The following is a 23,416-nucleotide window of genomic DNA, read 5'->3' as shown; positions in this document are numbered from 1 at the left end:
ATCACCCAGTCTCAGGCATGTCTTTATCAGCAGTGTGAAAATACCATTATTTGAATCTCCTTTCAATGTTTGGGGAATTATTGATGAGAAGCACAGCATACCCCACCCCGCCCCAACTATAGAAGCTGATTATTACAGGTAGCCACGTTTCAAGCCTCTTTTGTAGTTAGTGCATGGCACATGGTCTAAGCATAGCTAATAACAAGCACTCATTCTGGAATTTGAGTGAGAAACTGATGAAACAAAGAATTAAGATAGGAGGAAACTTCTCTGCAAGCAGATGACAGGTGCATCTAGCTTCCCAGGTAACCAAGCCATGAAATGCCAGCAATAGCATCCAGTGATGAGTGTCACAATGAGCCCCATGCCTACTATGGTGCTCAGGGATCATACTAATTTTCTATTGCTATATAAAAAATTATCACCATCTTAGTCCGAAAAACAACACACACTGATTTTCTCACCATTCTGTATGGCAGAAGTCCAGGTGGGTATGACTGACTTCTCCATTCCAGGTTTTATAAGGAAGATATCAAGGTAGTGGCCAGTCTGAGCTAATATCTACAGGCTCTGGGGAGAATCTGTGCAGAAGAGTAGCTCTTTCATGGTTTCCTGGTGACTTTTCATGTATTTATGTAGCTCATGCATGCAAAGGCTTGAACCACAGCTTACCTGAGCCTTAGAAGAATGCTTTGTGATCCTTCCAGAACAGGAGAGGCTAGGAGCATGATGAGGAGCTTCTGTGAGGCCATCTCCCACTGAACCTACCTCTCCCAAGAGGCTTTCATGAGATGATATGGTTTACTGCAGCTTCCCAGGTTGTGATGAGGCATGGGAATGTCTTCTCTGCTCCCCTGAAAATGGAGCTGTAGGATATAAGACTGCTTAGCTATAGAGTTAGCTCCCCAGGAACACCATAGCCCACAATCCATATTATAGCCCCCTTTTGTTTCTGTATAATTCTTTCTGGTGTGAGGGATGAGGACCATTGGGAACTGCAGCCCTTGGTTAATCTCCCTCTTGCTGTCTATGTAAGTAAATCAGCTGTTTGAATCTAAAAAGTGGCTTGTTGTATTTTTACTAAACAGTAAATGAGACTTGCCTTGTCTTGGGTGGGCTTGGAGACCTGCTTCCAAGCTCATTCAAGTTGTTGGCAGAATTCGGTTTTTTTGTGGATGTGGGCTGAGTCTCCCATTTTTGCTGACTGTCTGCTGGGAATGGTTCTTATCTCATTAGGCTCCAGTCAACCCTCATCATGTTGCCGCCTCCATTTTCACACCAGCAGTGGTGCAAATCTCATTCTTCAAATCTCTCCAACTTCTCCATCAGATCTCTTCTTTCTCCTTTCAGAAAAAGTTCTGTTTTAAGGTTCATATTATAACATTGGCCCCACCTGGTAATATGGGATAGTTTCCCTATTTTAAGGTTCATAAACTTAATTACATTTGCAAAGTCCCTCTTGTCATGTAAAATAACAATGTCACAGGCTCTGGAATTATGGTGTGGATATCTTTTGGGATACATTCTGCCAATTAAAATTGGAAATGATGTTGGCATCTCATCAGACCAGATTTACGGCACAATTTTGAGTCTTGCTATGCCTAGATGGCTTTCAAGCTTGGTTCTACAGCACTTCCAGCTACTCAGGCTACTGTGAGCTACTCAATATTCCTCTATAAATCCCTCTCCTGCTTGTCAGAGTCAACTTTTATTTCTTGCAAGTAAAATTCTAACTGATACCGATCCACATCATTTTTAGCACTGTTGACAAATATTGGATGACATTTCTTAGGGCTTAAAAATTTTTGCCAAATGATCATAGCCCATAGACTGGCTTACAAATATATCCTTTACGACTTTCTAATAACAATGACATCTTGGCATAAAAAGCTTCCTTTTCTTTTTTGAGACAGTCCCCTCTGGGGCTTGTGCTATCAATGTCTGTAACTGTCTTATGAAATAATTCCTCATTCTCGACTGACCATTATTAGAGAAAACAATTGAGAAAGTAGCCACCCAAAGACAAACACCTTACCTCTCACTCCCAGTAAGAATCTTCCATCCTACTCTCGCCTCCCTCAGTCTTATTCTCAGTCAAGGTTATTACACAGACATCATCTGAAATTGCAGAGGAAGCAATCACTCCATATCATTTAACTTCTTGCAACTGTACTTTGAACTAATTGTTCCCCTTCCTCTGGAAGCCATCAGAGGTAACCCCACAATGTCTTGCATCCCTGCTGGCCTTAGGTACCACCTGCACTCTTGTCCCCTTCCTGCTTGGAACCCCTCATAGTCTGGTCCATTGCCTTCCCCTTCCTGCCCATGCAAAGTCTACACTATGCACATTAGATGGCCTCACCTGGAAACAGCAAGTCCATCTTCAACAGTTGCTGATTGTGCCTTTACTGAAAGCTGGTTTTCCCATTTCTCCAAAACTCCCCCAGTTGGAGGCCTTTTATCTCCCTCTCTCATTTCCCCACACCGCAGGGCCATGAGGCAGCATAAGTGTTCTCTGTGCTCCCTCTTGCCTCTTCCATACCCTTTCTCCTTCCTCCTGCAATATCCCAGCTCCTCCGATACTGAAGCCACCAGAATATACCAGAGATGCTGCTCCCTCCTTGCTATCATCTGTAGACATCTCATTCTCATCTCTTAACTGAAGAGGTTACCAAGTAAAATGGCTTACTCCTAGATGCACAGGAAGCCAATATTATATCCCTGGGTTTTTGAGAAAAGAAAAGCATTTTTTATTGCAAGTCAACCAACAAGGAGACTAGAGTCTAGCTCAAATCTGTCTCCCTGTACTGGCTCTAAGGCAGTCATTTTATTAGAAAAGGTTTAGGGGGTGAATTCTGAGATTAGTGGGTGATTGGTGGGAGGAAAGAGGAGGACTAAAAAGTTCTCAGGCATGCACAGGTATCTCTTCACTGCCTTCTCATGAGTCAGTCACGTGTGCACATTTGATGGGCATTATTAGTATGAAACATGTGATCGAAATTTGGGCTGTGACATCAGCAAGCCCATTCTGCATAGACTCCAGTTGGTCATATTTGTTCCAATCAATTGTAATCAATGTTTGGCAGTCTTTGAAATCTCATGAGTGGGGGGAGCTTCAGCATTTCAGCAAGTCTTTTGTTGTTGTTTAATCTGCCATCCTACAAACTCATGAATATCTTAGTCATTAGTTTCTTTAACTATTTTGGGCACAGTTTCAATTCAATATAGTTTGGCTGTATTCCACCCAACTCTCATCTTGATTTGTAGCTCCCATAATCCCCACAGATTGTAGGAGGGACCTAGCAGGAGATCATTCAATCTTGGGGGCAGTTTCTCCCCTATGGTAGTGAATAAGCCTTGTGGTAGTGAATAAGTCTCACGAGATCTGATCGTTTTATAACAGGTTTCCCTTTTTGCTTGGCTCTTATTCTTCTGCCTGCTGCCATGTAAGATGTGACTTTGCTCCTCCTTTGCCTTCTGAGACCTCCCCAGCCATATGTAACTGTGAGTCCATTAAATCTCTTTTTCTTCTAAATTACCCAGTCTCGGGTATGTCTTCATTAGCACCATGAGAACAGACTAATACACAATTCTTGTGGTCTCTGCTCAGATTCCAACTTCTTAAAGGAGACTTCCATGCCACCCCATCTGAAGTCACTTTACCTCCACCTCATTTCTTCTCTAGCCCATCAACCTGCTCATTTCCTTCAGAGCATGTATATTCTGAAGTTTTTTAAATTACTTTATTCATTTGTTTAGTGTATGTTTATCCTCATTAGAATAAGCAAGGTCCTCATCTTTCTATTTCACAGATATAACCTCAGTACCTAGAATAGTGTCTGACACTTTTAAGAAAAATTACCTACCTGAAATTAAGTCATAGTTACATGAAGTTCTACTTTCATGTTTTATCCAAAGAGACAATTTTCCTACTGCTATTGATAGAATAGTAAGCTTTGCTCCTGCTAACATGCAATGTTTTGTGATATATTACATAGCAATATTGGGTCTCTTTCATGATTTTCTACTCTCTCATTTGAATGCATTTGTCTGATTTTTCTGGCAAAGCCAAACTGTTTTAATTACTGTGACTTGATAAACTTGGTAATACTAATAGGACAAGTTTCTCCCCGCCCCCCTTTTTTTTTTTTTGACAGAGTGTGGCTCTGTCGCCTAAGCTGGAGTGCAGTGGCACGATCTCAGCTCACTGCAATCTCCAGCTCCTGGGTTCACGTCATTCTCCTGCCTCACTACAGGTGCCCGCCACCACGCCCAGCTAATTCTTTTTTTTTTTTTTTTTTTTTTTTTTTTTTTTTTTTTTTTTTTTTTTTACTTTTAGTAGAGACAGGGTTTCACCGTGTTAGCAAGGATGGTCCTGATCTCCTGACCTCGAGATCCGCCCGCCTCGACCTCCCAAAGTGCTGGGATTACAGGCTTGATCTTTTCCCCTTTTAAGCTTTTCAGAGGAAGTCTCTTTTATATGGATGTTAGAGTTCAACTTATTAGGGTACTTTCAATGTACAATGACAATGGAGTAAATCATGAGTGAAAAAAAAAACTTAAATTTGATTATATAAAAATACAAACACTTTGGGAGGCCAAGACAGGCAGATCATCTGAAGTCAGGAGTTCAAGACCAGCCTGGCCAACAAGGTGAAACCCTGTCTCTACTAAAAATACAAAAATTAGCCAGGGGTGGTGGTGCACGTCTGTAATCCCAGCTACTCGGGAGGCTGAGGCAGGAGAATCACCTGAACCTGGGAGGTGAAGGTTGCAGTGAGCCAAGATTGTGCCACTGCATTCCAGCCTGGAAGACAGAGTAAGACTACCTAAAAATAAATAAATAAATAAATAAACAAACAAAACAAATCACAGAAAGAACTTTAGCATGTTGCAAAACACCAGAACCAAACTTGGGAATAGTTAAACAATATGTAGCAGTATTTGTGTTGGGGTTTGACAGAGGCTATGAGTCCTCTTAAGGAATCAGGTCATACCATCCTCAGGACCAGCCTCAACCTGCCATCAAACTCCCAAAGGCCCCACCACCACAGAATGCTCAGGGACAGGGAAGGGAGGCTGCACACAGCCAATCACTTGGAAATATCTGGGAGCCAGTAAGAAAGAGAGAACAGCAACCCTCAGCATAATCAGGATTTAAATGTGTCCACAGATCTGACAGATGGACTGGACAGAAAGCAGGAAATGGAGGAGTGTGTCTGGAAGAAAGGGCTTGCTGCTTGATGCATTAGAAGCCAACATCATGGCCTTGGATTTCTGAGCAAAAAAAAAAAAAGCTTTTTATTTTAGAGCAACCAACAAGGTGAGTGGAGTCAAGCTCCAACTCTCTCCCAGGGCTGGCCTGGTATTTTTATTAGAAAAGGTTTAGGGGGTGGATCTGGGGATTAGTAGGTGACTGGTGGAAGGAAAGGGAGGTCTGGAAAATCCTCGGACCTGTGTAGTTGTCTCTTCATGCCTACTCCTGGGTTGTATGCATAAATTCACAGGGAGTTAGTATGAAGCATGCAACCAACATTTGAACCAGATTGTTCTGTGCAAACTTCAGTTGGCCATATTGGTTCCAACCAATTTCAGCCAGTTTTGTTATTTTATAAGCAGAGGGAGTTTTAGCATTTCAGCAAGCTGATTTTATTTTTTATAATGTCATCATGTAAACTCAATAATTGGCCACTCGTTTCTTGACCTCAAGAATTGGCCACTCATTTCTTGACCTCTTTGGGGCACAGTTTCAAAAGTGTCAGAGCCTAAAGATCAGTGAAAAGGAGTGTGTGAAGCTGGCCTGGTCATGCCTGTTGCAGCCCCTCTATTCTTGGAGTCCTCTGCTATCTGATAAGGAAAAACCTAAGGCAGGAAGGAGCAGATGGAATTCTGTTTCTAAGAACCCAGTGAACTGCTGCAGAAAGCCCTTTCTGAAGAGCTGGTCCTGCCAGTCAGTCACACAGAAGATCCCCTTGTTGGTTCAGGAATGTAGAGAACAACATCAGGCTGATGGCCAAGGATGATGAGACAGAAAGAGGAGCCATCACGGAAAGGAACAGATGCCTGATTTTCCTGCCAGTTCCTCCCCTTTCCCTAACCAAGTTCTAGGGAATAATGGGGTGAGGGGAACCCTAGTAGAGTTTGATTAGGAGGTGAAGACTCTAATTTGTGGAATTTGGAATTGCTAAATATTTGTAATCACTGGTAGGTGAGGTCAAGACACCTATGAGCTATAAATAAGAGAACCAAAGGGTTAATATTATCCTCAATGGAAAAGATGTTCTTAACTCAAATAAAGACAGGACTGGCTTTCCAATGGAAAAAAAAAGTCAAATACATACATAAACACACACACACACACACACACACACATATATATGTTTTGAGACAGAGTTTTGCTTTGTTGCCCAGGCCTCAGTGCAATGGCACAATCTCGGCTCACCACAACCTCCAACTCCAGGGTTCAAGCAATTCACCTGCCTCAGCCTCCCAAGTAGCTGGGATTACAGGCATGCGCCACCGTGCCCAGCTAATTTTGTATTTTTAGTAAAGACAGGGTTTCTTCATGTTGGTCAGGCTGGTCTCGAACTCCTGAACTCAGGTGATCCACCGCCTCAGCCTCCCAAAGTGCTGGGATTACAGGCGAGAGCCACTGCACCCAGCCTATACTTTTCAAATGTTAAATATAATAATATGGGTGAAATGGAGAAGACCTAGGAGTTCCAGTAGGCATAAAAATATTTCAAGCTTTCTAAGAAGAGATTTGGCAACAAATATCAAACACTTTAAAGGAGCTCATTGTCTTTAAAATAGTAATTTCATTTTTAGGACTCAACCCAAGGAGCTCACTGGAGATGGAGACAAATATTTACAAAGATGCTTATGCAGCATTTTTAATCATAAAAACATTGGAAAGAGCTTAAATATGTAGGAGATGGCTAAATAATTAAGATAATGTAATAAGCATTATGCAGTCATTCAAACGATGTCTTAAAGTAATGTTACTGACATGGAAAATATTCAATATATAATGTTCAATGGAAGAAAAAAAAGATGCAAAACGATATAGTATGATTACCTACAAGCCATAAAATCACTGAACTGTACCTCAGGCATTACCCAGGCCACTGCGATCATTTTATGGATGAAGAAATTAAGGTTCAGAAAAAAAATTAAAGATCGGAGAGGATAAACGACTTCCTCAAAGTCACAGAGTTAGTTTGGAGCAGAACCAGGACTAGAATTCTGAAGTCCCTGAAATCTCCACTGAATGTTTCTGAAACTGGCTCACAAAAATTTTTCTTAACCATAATATGCATTTATGCATTTTTTTTAAAAAAGGGCTTCCAACCTCCTACCTATATCACTACATTTCTCTCTCTCTCTCTCTCTCTCTGCCTCCCACCCCCTTTTTTTCCATTATTATTACTCTTATCAATCTATTATGACTCTGGCTACTAAAACTGCCTTATCTCCAAATCCTTATCTGACTAGGTAAAGGGAATTCTTTTTTGTTCTTTTCATCAGATCATTAACACTTTAAGAAACATACATTGATGTCTACGGCCATACCACACTGAACACACCCGATCTCATCGGACCTCAGAAGCCAAGCAGTACTTGGATGGGAGAAATATACATTCATGAGGGGAATGTCCCTAGGCCTTCTCAAATTTGCAAATCTGAAAATACCCCTATTACACATCATTTTTCCATAAAATGCTATATAAAGTATAACTTAAAATTTTAAGTGACCCCCTTAGACAATTAATGATTCTATAAATTCAATACTGAAGGCTTTACACAGCTATTAAAATAAATTCTGGCAGAAATAGTTCCACAGATTGCTCACTCTCGTTTCTCTGTAGAGGGCATGCTGAGTTGAACTCAGCATTTGACTCTATTTTTTTTTTTCTTTTCTGTCTAAGAAGTATAACCTTCAGAACCACTTAACTTTTATCCCAAACTTAGCTATGGACTTCCTTTTCCAGGTCATTTTTTCAAAAGAAATAAATGTGTGTTTTCGTGTTTGGTTTTTTGTTGTTGTTGTTTTGTTTAATTCAATCACTACCTACAGCCAAGAGACAGTGCTGAGCAGAGAACAGAGTTACGTCTAGATTTAGATACAGGGAAGCCAATTATGTTCCCACCTATTAAGATCACTCTAAAATACTAAATTCGAATTCATAACGCTGTTGTGGTATTGGGTGCCTATAATCCCAGCTACTCGGGAGGCTAGGCAGGGAGAACTGCTTGAACCCAGGAGGTGAAGGTTGCAGTGAGCCGAGATCAAGCCACTCTGTCTCAAAAAATAATAAACAACAACGACGACAAAAATTCATGATGCCCGCAAAATTATTAATTACTATGTTCCAAAATAATTGAAATTTTAAAGGTTATCCCAAAATGCCAAGTTTTGTTTTCCTATAGCGTTTCATTCCTAGTAAGACACTTTATCACCTCGAGTTTATTTTTTAATATTTTCCTTTGCCTACCTATCCCACTTCCAATTAGCTGAGGTGGCTATTGTGTGTTTCTAACCTCGTCTATAGCCCAGCGATAAACACTTTACCAGTTGCTCAATACTTACCTGTTTGTCTGACAAAAGATCTGCAAACACTTCAGTCCCAGATTGTTGATAGGATGGAAGCAGAAAAAGTCTAAAATGCATGCTCTTGGGATACCCCTATGGTCTCATACAGCCCAGTCTTTGATTTCCTACATTATCCCAAAGCAAATGCTTTGCTCTATTAAAACAGATTAAAATCTGCCATGACCTATCCAGTCTTTTCTTTAATGAAAGTAGAATGAGAAATATATCAGTTAATACAGCAAATGAAAGGGGGAAACTGCATCGTAAATGTATGGTTGAGGAATCAAATTTCACTGACCCTTGCATGAAATAAAATACAGATGGACATTCTAATAGTCATGTTCTTCTTTCCTTACCTAGAAAATACCAGTCATCTCAGAATTATTGGATAAGTGTGTCAAGACAAAGTCTGGCCTCATCATGCTGACAACCATGAAGGGTCTAGAATGTGGCCTAATGTGCTGGAAGCCCAGACTTCTCACCGGTGACCTAGGGACAGGCCCTGTTCATTATTACATACATATTTGGGACTTTGAACAATTCAATTATTTTTTATTTATACTTAATCTTGGAATATCTTTCTGTTACAAATTCACTTTGGTTAAGGGAACATTATAAAGGGCGTTTTTCCCATAATTATGATAAAGCTCACCAGCTGTTAGCGACTCTTTGCATCTAGGAAATAAATCTCAATTAGATTTCACATGATAAATACTAGTGTGTCTTACGACCATTCCCATATGCAGTCATAAACAAGTCATCACTATTTTACTCATAAATATCTGTCAATTCCACCCACCCTCCTCTGTTTGACCCTCATCCACTTCCACACTGTCCTATGATAGTGCACTGACCACCCTTTTTCATTCTGGTTCCCCAGCAATCTCTTCTTCTCATTGCAGAGAGAGGAAAGATTTAGAAAATGTAAATCTGTTGTCAAATCTAGGCTTAAATGCTTCAAAGGTTTTCCAGTGCTTTCAGGAAAATAAATGCACAGGTTAAAAATCCAGGACCCAGAAGCCTCGCACACTTTGTCTGACTCTAGCCATGTCCAGTTCCATTGTCTGCATCTTCTCCTCACCTCAGCCCAGTTGTGCTCCAACCACCGGGTTGAAGGGTATGTCACCTGGAGAGTAAGACCTGGGACAGAGGAGAGAAGGGTGGGGAGCAAGCTAGGGATTGTCGTCTGTTAAGTGTCCCAGGTGATTCCAATATCAGAGTTGAGAACTATTCCTGTCAAGTAGTTTGGAGCAGGTTACTTTACTCTGAATTCTTTTTTTTTTTTTTTTTGTGATGGAGTCTCACTCTGTCTCCCAAGCTGGAGTGCAGTGGCACAATCTTGGCTCACTGCAGCCTCTGCCTCCCGGTTTCAAGCGATTCTCCTACCTCAGCCTCCCAAGTAGCTGGGATTACAGGCATGTGCCACCATACCCCGCTAATTTTTGTTATTTTTAGATGGCCAGGCTGGTCTCAAACTCCTCACATCAGGTGATCCACCGGCCTTAGCCTCCCAAAGTGCTGGGATTACAGTCGTGAGCCACTGTGCCCAGCCTCTGAATTCTTATAGAAACGTATCCTCTTCATTCATAATACTTATTTTCATTTGTAATTTTACACTGGATCATACACTTGAAAGTTCCTTGGGAGCAGGGACTCTGTGCAGCATAGTGGGCAAGTGCCTGCCACCACATAGAAGCTTCTCTGTAATGACTTGTTCAATGAATGAATGAATAAAGGAACAATGGAAAGCTAGTTGATTATTTTACTTAAAGTATGTACCATAATACAGTGCATTTTCATTTTAAAGACAATAAAAAGTGTATTTTAACAATTTTTTTTTACTTTTTTTTTTCTTTTCTTTTTTGAGACAGGGTCTCACTCTCACCCAGGCTGGAGCTTACTAATATGCTCACAGCTCACTGTAGCCTCAAGAACTCCTGGGCTCAAGTGATCCTCCCACCTCCATCTCCGGAGTAGCTGGGACCACAGGCACACGCCACCATGTCCAGCTAATTTTTTTAGTTTTTGTACACAAGGGATTCCCATTATGTTGTCCAGGCTGGTCTCAAACTTTTGGGCTGAAGTAAATCTCTCACTTCAGCTTCCCAAAATAATGGAATTACTAGCATAAGCCACTGCGGCTCGCCAAAAATATATATATTTTTTAAATCCCTATATTTTCACACTAAAAGATAGTAAATGACCCTATATTACATTTCCTTCTGGTCTTTTTTCTAAGCATACAAATTTCAATATTATAAAGATAATATTGTACATTTAATGTTGCTACTTTAAAAAAAACTTAATATTCTTTTGTCATAATTTTCCATACTATGAATGGCAAGATAATCCACCAATGGATGTCTTTATTTATTTTCTTTTCATTTAATAATTAGGTACTTGCTATTATTTTTCCATTAAAAACAAAAATTATTCTTTTGAAGTTTACTTTGAAGTTCTAATTACTTCTTGAGGATAGATACCTTAAAAATGAGTTACTAGGCCAAGCTCAGTGGCTCATCCATGTAATCCCAGCACTTTGAGAGGCCGAGGTGGGTGGATCACTTACAGTCAGAAGTTTGAGACCAGCCTGGCCAACATGGTGAAACCCTGTTTCTACTAAAAATGCAAAAACAATTAGCCAGGTGTGGTGGTGCATGCCTGTAATCCCAGCTACTCTGGAGGCTGAGACAGGAGAATCAATTGAACCTGAGAGACAGAGACTGCCATGAGCCAAGATTACACCACTGCACTCCAGACTCCAGCCTAGGCGACAGAGTGAGACTCCATCTCAAAAATAAATAAATAAATAAGTTACTCAGTTAACAAAATAAATATTTTGATACTTCTGCAATATTTACATTTTTAACAGCTGTATATGAGGTAACATTTTTGTGCTCATGACAAAGAAGACTTTCTTTTATATAAGTATTCACATCGTTATCAAATATTAGCTGTAGTCTTCATCACTGAATGTTAATGTTTCTTTTCATTTTTCCAGTACTGTTCAGTATTGCTTACAAATTTTATGAGTTATTTATAAGAGGTACCAAATTTTGTACCAATTATTTGTTGTAAAAATGTATTGCTTGGCTTTAATTTTATGATGTTTATGAACTATAAAGAATTCAATTGTCATATAAGCTAAGAAATCTATTTTTGGTTACTTTTTTCATTCTTTTTATGCTTAGAAAGTCCTTTCCCCTACCATATCATATAAATAGTAACTGGATTTTTTTTTCTGGCTTTAATTTTTTTTTTCTTTTTGAAAGACATTTATTAGTAAATCACACTCTAAAATTAAGAGGAGACATCATATAAGGGAAAAAAATCCAGGCTTTGGGATCACAAGATTGGGCCTTCTATTCCTAATTAAGTCTGTGATCTTAGGCACATCAACTCAGATCCTAGAGTTAATTGGGTATCATAACACTCATTATCTAGGACTGTTATTGTAAAGGAAGTGTAAAATGGCTAGATCCCAAAAATGTTATTTCTTCCTCCTTCCCTTTTCACATACGTTCATTCTTACAGTTCCTGACATTTTCTCATCTGGAATGACTCTGTCTCCTTTATCCTCTAAATTCTACCTGGTCATTATTACCGTCTCTTCCTTAAAAACAGTACCAGATCTCACATCCCTCCTTCGGGTTGCACTCTTGAGGTTATAATAAAGTACTAAATTTATTTTTCATAGTTTTTCATTACACGTGTGTGTTCACTCTCATCGCATAGCTCTCTCTTCCAGCAAGCTCATTGTTTAAAATATGAACAGATTTTGCAAGATGTTGTGGAGGCTGCAAAAGAAGATCTGAAACTCTCGGCTTCCTACCCTACCCAAACCAAGGAGATAGTACTTTTAAAATATTAAGAGAAGGGACAAACTAATCCCAGACATGTACACCAAGCAAGGAATGGCGAATGATGTATCATAGGTTATACCCTCTTCCTGATGCATTTCAGAACTCTGGAGCTATTCCCAGTCTCCATAGTTCAGACCTCAAACTGAAATACTTCTAGATGACCTTGGTTCCACCTGCTAGAGGCCACTTCTTCCTGTCTCCTAGGGGACAACATTTCCTGCAAAGAAACACACCCTCGTCATCTGGCTGCTCCTCAGGAGAGCTCTTGTCTGTGCAGGCTGCAAATGCAGCTAATTAGGTGTGGTGACTGGCTTCAGCCTTTCCTGTATTTTTCCCTTTTCTCCCACTTCCACCCCCTTTTCTTTCTCGTTAGACTGAAGAGGTCTCCTTAGATAGAGCATGATTTCCAAATCAGAGTAGTGGAGGCAATCAGGAGTTACCTAAAGCCATTAAAGATCCTTCATTAACATGGAGTGCCCCTTTGTAATGACCCATGTGGTCAGAAAGAGGAAGGAGGTTTAACCTCTTTACAGAGAAGCAGCCTCAGATGCTGAAGGTTTCACTGTCCCAGATACAGACAGCAGCTTGCAACAGATCTGTCTGTAAAGCTTAATAGTGAGAGCAACGATTTTGAAGCCTGCTTGACTGAGCTGTGAGTCAAAACCACCACTTACTGGCTCAGAGACCATGGGCAAATCAATGAGTGTCTCTGCCCCTGAAATTTTTAATCTCTAAAGTGGATCAATGTATGTCTACGGTGAACCCCAAATATCTAACTCAGGTCTCCGGTCAATTTAGGAAGTTTATTTTGCCAAAATTAAGGACGCGCGTCTGTGACACAGCCTCAGAAGGTCCTGAGGACATGTGCCCAAGGTGGCCAGGGTACATCTTGGTTTTATACATTTTAGGGAGACAGGAGACCTCAATCGATATATGAGGATGTACATTAGTTTGGTCCAGAAAGGCAGGACAACTGGATGCAGAGAGGGAGCTTCCAGGTAACAGGTAAATAAGACACAAAAGGCTGCATTCTTTTGATTTCTGATTAGCCTTTCCAAAGGAAGTAATCAGATATGCATTTATCTCAGTGAACAGAGGGATGACTTTGAATAGAATGGGAGGCCGGTTTGCCCCAACAGTGCCCAGCTTGATTTTTCCCTTTAACTTAGTGATTTTGGGGTCCCAAGATTTGTTTTCCTTTCACACTACTATGCACTTACTGTTGAGATGATTTAGTGAGGCAGTCTGCAAAAACTGTTTAATATAGAACTCTGTGCTCAATAAATAACAGCTATTATTATAGTAGTCCCCCTTTACCCACAGGGCATATGTTCCAAGACTCTCAGTGGATGCCTGAAACCCAATACGTGCATACAGTACAACGATTTTTCCTACACATGCAGAGCTACAATAAAGTTTAATTTATCAGATATTAACGACAATAACTAATAACAAAATAGAACAATTATAGCAATATCTGGTTCACAATTTCACCGATATAAGATTTGCTCTTACTATATCTCCTAGCAACCTCAGCATACAATTTCTTTTCTTTCCTCATGGAGAATTTTCACTTTTTCACTTAAAAAAAGCACTTGATGGCTTCTCTTTGGCAGATCTGAATTGCCAGCATCACTAAGGTTGCATTTGGGGGCCATTATGAATAAGTGAAGCCGTGTCATTTGTCTGGGGTAATACCTGCGGTTGCTTGTCCCACAGTCATGGAAAACTAGGATTTGGATACACCAGGGTGAGGTTCAGAGCAGAAGTTCAATAGGCAAAAGAAAGAGAAAAGCTCTTTAACTGCAGAGAGGGGTCCCAAAGAAAATGAGCTGCCAGTTCCTTGGTGAAATGCACAGAGTTTTATAGATTACCTTGAGGAGGTGGTATCTGATTTACATAGGGGACAAAGAATTGTTTGGACCAGATATGCCATTTACATAGTGTGCAAAGAGACTGGCTGCCCCAGTCTAATCTGTTATTATGCAGATGGGTTCGCTACCTGGCGGGTGCCATGTTGCCTGCTTCTTTATTGTACACGTGGCAACAAAGAAAAGGGAAAATGGAGCCTCCATGTTGAACATAACTGGCTTTCAGGTAGCCCTTTTCTATTTGCACAGCTGCTGGCAGTCACCTGTGCAATCTTCCAGCTTGCTTATGTCTGTAGCTCCATTTTTCAGGCTGCTGTTTGTGAGAAAAGAAATAATTTGGGGACTGCTTTTTATTAAAAGGGAAATTCCACTGAGGACTCTCTTACCCTCACTATCTGCCTAAATAATTTCTTTTTAGCTTCTGTATCATAAGGGTGACTTGAACTCAAGCACTACAATTCCACGACAGTCGGTTTAATAACCAGGAGGGCTCCTAAGTGACTAGTGGGCCGGGAGTAGAGACAGTGTGGGTCCCCTGGTTAAAAGGATTCATGTCCTTCGTGGAGGTGGAGCAGGATAATGTAAAATTTTATCACACTACTCAGAATGGTGTACAATTTAAAACATAGACATCTTTTATTTCTGAAATTTCATGTTTAATATTTTCAGATTACAGTTGACCATGGGTGGCTAAAACCATGGAAAGTGAAGCTGTGGATAATGGGACTGCTGTATTATTATTGAGTGCCTGAGTGTTGTCACACGAAAGAGCTTTCCTCATGATGCCTAACTTGACCTCATACTGTCTACGAGGCTTCAGGGTAGGGTAGGTATTTTATCTCCATGGATTCCGCAGGGTTTTTTTTTTTCTTTTTTTCCCCGGATCTGATAAGTAGCAAAGCCAGCACTCAAAGCCCTCCCTAGAGGATTCAGGGCACTTTTCCCCTGGCCACGGACCCTCTTGCCTTTCCGGTAGAGGAGCTCTAATTTGTAGAGGCCATGATTCCCCTGTGAATAATGAGCTTCTAAACAATGAACAGGGGTTTGTTTGGGTTGTTTTCATTCCATCTACTGGAATCAGTCAGGTAGTATTGAAGCCCAGAAGCCTCACTACTGTGTGCTATCAATTTGTTCAACGATTATTCGAGGAGCAGGTGATTTCCATTAGATGATCCATTAAATGGGGATGTGTGTTTTTCAAACTGGAAACTCTCAGCAAACAGAGAAGCAGAGCCGGCTGATCTGCCTCCCTGGGAGCCACTGTCCTTAGGCTGAGCTTGGGTGGGAAGGATAACGGTGTGGTTATCTGGGTGTTGTGTGGTCAGGCCAGGTACTAGACTCTGAGTATATCCACTGCCAAGTGTTAACTTACCCAGCAGTGAGAAGGATATGAGATGGGTCAGGGAGGGAAAATGACAGCCAGTGTGTGACAGACAGGTTGAGAAGAAGACTCCAGAAACCAAAAGAGCTCCCAGAATCTTATTTTCTAGCTGCAGAAGGGGTTAGGGATAACTCACAAAGCCAAGAAAGAAAGTCCTGGATGATCCTTCTAACATCACCACGATCTTTCTGGGGAAAATTAGTTAATTACCTTCTACCTTTCTGCGTTTTTATTTTGTATGGGCACATTAAATGGGGAAAATGGTTAAGACTCTCCCACTTACATCTTGATTTCTGTGTTAGACCTTGATAATCTATGGCTGAGATCATCTTGTAACGTGGTCTTTGCTGCAAGAAAAGTCCATGCTCAGGAAGACATTTTGAGTGGAGATGCAATAAACGAGTTTACTTTTTAGTTCTTTCACTAAGTTAACTAATCCAAGGATGGTGATCCAGGACAAGAATGAACTTTGCAAACCTAAATCCTCTCTGGATTTTCAGATGTTAATATACTTCTTAAATATAAGACTCAGAACAAGTTTCTTATGTTCCCTGAAGCATAGTTTTCTCATCAGTGTAAAGAAGAGTCTGAACTGATCTCTGAGATCCCTTCTGGCATTGACATACTACCAATCTTTTATTCTGTAATCTTAGATTATTTCTGTAATAGACTGTAAACACCTTACCATATTTCTAGAATCTGACCTCATTCTCCAAATGGACTCTTTTAAAAAATGAACAGAGTTACCTGTGTTACATGCAACCACACTGCCTAGCTATACTAGTGAGATTCACATCTATAGCCCTAAACACTTGTCCTTCCAGTTTCATCGAGGTGAGCACCAAGGTAATTGCCAGGAAAGTTGCCAAGGGCTCTCCTGTATCTCATTGTTAATCAGGACTGCATTTCTTTCTCCCCATTCTGATCAGGGACTGCAAAGATGTGATTTCTGAAGGGTTTATTTGGCATACTCCTGGGGAAAACACACACACACACTTTTCCTTAAAAAGGGGGTGGAAGTTGTGGAAGTTGGTGGGGGTGTTGGCAGGTCCCTAAGAGCAAAAGTTAGACAGTGTTGCCCTCTGGTGGCAAAATTTCCCAACAGTGACCTTTGCTTTGAAGAAACTGCAATGACACTGGCTCGTCAGGGACTGGACACAGGGCGCTCGGGACACAGCATACATGCGGAGAGGAAGAGGTCACTTGCTCAGAGATGGCCATTCCATAGAGAGTTGCTACCTTGACAAGCAAATAAAATCTTGCCACCAAATTGCTATGCTCTCTCCTTTCACTATCTCTCTTGGCCACAAAGGATTTGATCTTTATCTCATCTGTAGTACTCCCTTTTCTCCCATCAGTTCAATGCTTGTTAGAAATAAGATTAGAAGATATTTTAAAACTCAGAGGATTTGCCAAATCAAAGGTTTTGCCAAATAAGCTTATCATTAGTCCTTATGACAGCTTGACATCATAGGGTTTTCTTTTTTTCTGCGAAATACTATGCGTGTGGATGAATTGGGGTAGCTCTGCATTCATAGTTTGAAGAACAAATTCTTCTGCCTGGGTATCAGTTTCCTCCTTTCTAAAAAGAATGAACAGGAATAAGTGCTAAACAGATTTAAAGCTCAATAATTCTTGTACCCCAATATTTATCTATATAGTTTTTGCATTTTATATTCCAAAGACCCATACTTCAAGGACATGCTGAAAAAAGAAAATAAATGTATTAATGCAAACAGCTCCACATCAAGGGCATTGCATAGAAAGGCAGTTTTTAGACAAATGCAATTAAAATCACAATACTGATGAAGAAAGTTAGAAATACCAATAAGGAGGGCAACATTACCCTTTGATGGTAGAAAGAACAAAGCTGGGTGAATAAGTAAAGCTCTGCATAAGAATATGTTAATCAGTTTCAGGGTATTTCATTTGCCTCGTGCATGCATCTTATAGCATTTGTTTGTATTTTCTTGTAAATATGTGAATTAAAATGAATTTTATTATGGAGAGCTATTTTATCTATGGCGTTTTAGTTTCTCCCTTAATTGAAAAACTACTGGGCTATCCTCAAACCAAAGATGGATCTAATGGCCACTCCTTTCAACTCCTGCCAGAGCTCACAAGGAGACAGAAGGCTGTGGAAAGGAGTATTTTTGCATGAACGTGCCAATTCAATAAGATCTGATACAGAAAAGATGGCTTTCATCTCCTATGCTGTTGTGGGGTGACAACTGTTTTTTAACCTAAGCCTCATGTTGGGACTCAAACAAATACACAGTTCATGGTAATTAGGATTTCGGAAACACGTTCACACAGCACCCACGGAAATAATGCAACCAGCCACTGGGCCAATGCCTGGTGATTTGCTTTAGTCTTTTAATGACAGACCACTAATTCCAAACAGGAGTGGTGGAGAGGATGGGCAAAGGGCTGGCATCAGAAGTTTGGCCAGAGTTGCTAGTCAGAACTGCCAACAGTGAGCCTCCACTGCTGTCTCCTTCACTCTGCTTTGTGGTGGACATTAAGCATTCCAATAAAATCACCAGCTTGATGCTCAGCTGGCCTGATTGCTGAAGAGACTGATTGCATTATTCATTCTCATGAAAAGATTTTTAGGACTCTCAAGGATCTATAGAGATTACATTAAAAATAAAAAAAAAAACTCCAGAGTTATCAACAGTTTAATTTATCCTCCTATTCTCTCAAAAGGAACAAAATCACAGAAGACAATAGACAGAGCCTGAACAGAAAACAGGTTTTTGCTGAGGTTGAATCAGTTTGGAAGCCCTGCATGTTATGGGATTGGGTGCCCCTCTCTTAGTCTTTTCTTTTTTCTTTTTCATTTCCCCTTTCCACTTTTATTCCAGACAGGTTCCTCTAACTTTTTTTAAAAATAAATAAACAAAAAGTAAACAACACCCCCTCCACCAAAAAAAAAAAAAAAAAAACACACCAAAAAAAGTCCCAAAACAACAAAAGCTTGCTGCTTGCTAATTCCCTATGAAATACTTCCATCTACTGGCTGAATGGAGAAGACTCATGTTTTAGCTTTTGTTGTTGAATTTGTACCACAATTTATGAACACCACTCTTCAAGTATTTAATACAAAAAAATAGGAATCGCAAATCCAAAAATTAAAGAAACTGAGCAATGTTTTACTTTATATTTAGCAATAGACCCAAGGAATACCCCCAAGTATTTGATATAGGCATGAACATTCAAATGCACTTTGCAAACACCCAAAATGAGGCACAGATCTGCAGTACTGCAGAAAGCAAATTGGTGAGAAAAAAGGAATTGAGAGACTAGGGAGAGCAATGGTAAGAGATGATCTTTTAAGAGATGATCTTTCTGTCAAGTTAGTCAGGATATTTTAAATCAGACCACATAGGGAACAAGGCCGTAGCATTAGAGATGAAATCAGAGACAGTGGCCAAGGTAACCACATTCTCTTTATGAAGAAAAGTAATTCTGTGAGATCTAAAAAGAAACCAAATTGGATTTCAAGTTATGTTATTAAAGAGGATGCCTTCAATAAAAAGCCATTCAGAAATGATACTTCTTCCTCTGTGTTCATTTTTTAAAAGAGTCCATTTGGAGAATGAGGTCAGATTCTAGAAATATGGTAAGGTGTTTAGTCTATTACAGAAATAATCTAAGATTATAGAATAAAAGATTGGTAGTATGTCAATGCCAGAAGGGATCTCAGAGATCAGTTCAGACTCTCCTTTACACTGATGAGAAAACTATGCTTCAGGGAGCATAAGAAACTTGTTCTGAGTCTTATATTTCAGAAGTGTATTAACAAATTCAACAAAAAATACAAATAAAACTCAGGGTTTCCATATGGATGTTAAATGCATTATATTGTTTGTAATATTCTTTCAAGAGTTGTTAGTTTCTAAAAGCAGATCCATATGCACAACAGAGCATCACAGACATCCTGTTATTGGGTTAATATTCACATCACAGTGGAACGTCTTGCTGCGGTTTGTCCATTTAGAATACACAGGGAACAACAGACTGCAGAGAAAATACAGTGCCTTTTTCAAAGGGTAAGTCTCAGTAGGTCATGGGGCTAAATAAAATACGGATTGAATTATGTTCCCTCATTAGCTGGGCGTGGTGTTATGTGCCTATAATCCCAGCTACTCAGGAGGCTGAAGCAGGAGAATCACTTGAACCTGGGAGGCGGAGGTTACAGTGAACTGAGATCGCACCACTGCACTCTAGCCTGGGTGACAGAGCAAGATTCTGTAGAGAAAAAAAAAAATGTTCCCTTTGAGGGAACTTCTCTAAAAGTAATTAATATGTTATGTACCCTATTGGTGAAATGTAAAAAGAGGGGTCAAACCAAAAGTGAATCCTTAAGGAGGTTTAAGGTAAAGACGTGGTGACTTAAATAACTCCACATACACATCTTGAGAAACTGAAGCTCTAATCTTTAAGTCAATTTCCTTAGTGATATATATAAAAACTCAGCAAGGAGAGAGTTCCCCAGAAGTAGCTGGTTGTGATGGGCTTTCGCCATGACTCTAGTGCTCTGTGGCATTACAGCCATTTCCATCCCCAACTTCAGACCTGCTTCTGCCATTGACTGGCCACACGAATTGAAGATTGAGGCTTAGCATTTCTCAACATTGCAATTTCCCAATGGTATGAATGTGCTCTGAGGATATAAAAAGAAAAACTCTGCTTGTAGAAATAGAGAAATGTGGGGGTATAGCATTAAGTGCAATGGATAGGCACTTAAAAGGCAACATTACAATATAATTTATTACTTCCGGACGCATTGCAAACACACACACACACACACACACACACATATTCATGAGTGCTGTTATCTACACTTAAAAAATGTAATTCTTACTTTCCTTTCCCAGATATGGCATGTTTCTTGAAGAGAGTAAATTTTTAAAAATTAAACATTTATTCAATCCCATTACAAAGTATAATTTTCCAGAATATTTGAGTGCCCAGAGGCAAATTGCAGAAATGTGTACAAAATGAAGCAATTTTTCTAATCAAATCACTGACATGTTAAAAAATTCATCTGAAATTTAAAAAAAGAAAAAAAAATAGATTCCGTAGCACAGTCTTCATTTCTTAGATTTACTATTAAAGGCATAGCAGTGAAAAGCCCCCGGAACCACCCAGAGGTATCACTCAGAGACCCAGGATCAGCTTTGATGCTTCCTGGCCCTCACGCCCCAAATGCTGACTTTTCCCCAGACATCACTCACATCTGCGCACTTGTGTCTCTTCCCACCAGCCCCATCCCACCAGGACTAGCGTTCTGTCAGGGTCGGGACCAGCTGTCTCTGCATGGAAACCAGTGTGACGCTTTCACAATGGAAATGCAATCACTTACCTCCCTTCTTTAGAACCTATCAAATATTTCCTCTTGACCTTAGGATAAAGTTGTTCTTGGTTTTTAGCCTAAGCTGGAACACAAAGCCTTGCATAATCTGGTTCCCTTTTAGACAGCCAGGTTGGAAGCGATCCCGGAAAACTTCCAACCAACCTGCGCATTAGGAATAACGCGCACCGGGGTGGAGACACAGAAGTTCGTGCCCTTTGGAGCAGGGAGGAGCCTGGCCCCTCCTCTTCCTGTGTGGAACCAGGGATTCAAGCTGCAGGCGGGAAGCGCCCTAGCAGGGACTCGCCTTGCGAGAGTTCGTTTCCCCCTTTTCTTCCTCTTCACCCACTACAACTCTCTCCTACTCACCATTCAAACCACCTGCGAGCCTAAATTTTCATGGCCATGGGACGGACGAGTACCCCGTCTTTAGCCGAACCAAGGAAAAGTCCTGCAACACGTTTATACACGCCCAGCCTTCTTTTGGGTCACGGCGTTTCATCTGGCCGATGAAGAATGCCCTTCAGCACTTTGGGAGGCCGAGGCGGGCGGATCACGAGGTCAGGAAATCGAGACCCTACTGGCTAACACGGTGAAACCCCGTCTCTATTAAAAATACAAAAAATTAGCAGGGGGTTGTGGCGGGCGCCTGTAGTCCCAGCTACTGGGGAGGCTGAGGCAGGAGAATGGCGTGAACCCGGGAGGCGGAGCTTGCAGTGAGCCGAGATTGCGCCACTGCACTCCAGCCTGGGCAACAGAGCAAGACTCTGTCTCAAAAAAAAAAAAAAAAAAAGGTGCATTCTCCTTCCCAGCCTAATCATGCTTTACCCCAGCCTCCTTAACCCCCTTCTGTGGTCCTGGCCTGGGAAGCTTCTCATCCTTCAGACCTCAGCTTCTGAAGCATGATGTATTTGAGGTAGCTTTCCTGACCCCCTGGCTCCTTACTAGATTAGTTTATTTTCTAAACACGTTTTGCAGTTTGTCATTGTAAATATCTTCCTCAGTTGACTCTATCTTCTGTGAGGGAATGAACTAGATTTGTTTTGGTGACCCTGGTGCTGCCAGTCCTTGGTATAAGGTAGTTGTTCAATACACACAAACACACACACACTTAGACAACAAAGATTCTAGCTTGCAGTTGGTAGTCAAAAAAATAGTTATTGTGTTTTATTCTTTTTTTTTTTTTTTTTTTTTTTGAAACGGAGTCTCACGCTGTTGCCCAGGCTGGAGTGCAGTGGCGCGATCTCAGCTCACTGCAAGCTCCGCCTCCCGGGTTCCCGCCATTCTCCTGCCTCAGCCTCCTGAGTAGCTGGGACTACAGGCACCCGCCACCGCGCCCGGCTAATTTTTTGTATTTTTAGTAGAGACGGGGTTTCACTGTGGTCTCGATCTCCTGACCTTGTGATCCGCTCGCCTCGGCCTCCCAAAGTGCTGGGATTACAGGCTTGAGCCACCGCGCCCGGCCTATTGTGTTTTATTCTTATCAAACCATCAAGTACAAGGAGAATACTATCTTTCATTACTGTGAAGGGTATCATTGCTTCAAAGTTCTCTACCTTCCAAGTTCTGAACCCTGAACTGCTACCAAGCTATAAAGGGCTATGCCTAGTCACATGTCCACCCATCACCAAATAACTCACTAACCGAGAATAATTACCAATTTTTTTTTTTTTTTTAAATTTTGAGACGGAGTCTTGCTCTGTCGCCCAGGCTGGAGTGCAGCGACACCATCTCGGCTCACTGCAACCTCCACCTCCCAGGTTCAAGTGATTCTCCTGCCTCAGCCTCCTGAGTAGCTGGGATTACAGGCATCCACCATCCCACATGGCTAATTTTTTTTGTATTTTTAGTAGAGGGGGGTTTCACCATGTTGGTCAGGCTGGTCTCAAACTACTGACTTAAGGTGATCTGCCCGCCTTGGCCTCCTGAAGTGCTGGGATTACAGGCGTGAGCCACCGCATCCGGCCATAATTACCAAATTTAAATTTGCAAAGATGGTGACACTTTGACACTTGATCCAAATCAGGTGCCCTTTTCACTACACACACACACGCACATACACACACAGTATGAACCATGCATTACACACTATGGGTGATGCTTTCGTCACAAGAACAGTTTGCAGTCAGAGGTGGAGAATATGGAGCAGAGAAGTCTGGATAACTTGGGTTAAGGTTGATGTAGATTCAGTATTTCATTCACCTAACAAATATTTTTGAGGATCAACATGCATTTGTTCAATCGCCAAATATTTACAAAGTCCGTACATATTCCCAGGCACGTGCCAGGTACAACACTAGACACAGTAATCGGTGACGAGTAAAGCAGAAATGACATCCCGTGCTTGTG

General features: G+C 40.9%; 1 long non-coding RNA gene across 1 annotated transcript; it reads right to left on the bottom strand.

Moving 5' to 3' along the window:
- Positions 1-579: 579 nt before the first annotated feature.
- Positions 580-21,612, bottom strand: LOC105476598 (uncharacterized). The gene is made up of 3 exons (XR_011606545.1): positions 21,080-21,612; positions 1,103-1,343; positions 580-866 (listed from the first exon to the last, which is right to left on the bottom strand). It is a non-coding gene; the product is annotated as an uncharacterized lncRNA (long non-coding RNA).
- Between the last annotated feature and the right edge of the window lie 1,804 nt (positions 21,613-23,416).

Source organism: Macaca nemestrina, chromosome 8 (assembly GCF_043159975.1).
Source record: "Macaca nemestrina isolate mMacNem1 chromosome 8, mMacNem.hap1, whole genome shotgun sequence".
NCBI lineage: Eukaryota > Metazoa > Chordata > Mammalia > Primates > Cercopithecidae > Macaca > Macaca nemestrina.
Note: the sequence above shows the minus strand (reverse complement) of the source record. Positions and strands in the feature narration are given on the sequence as shown.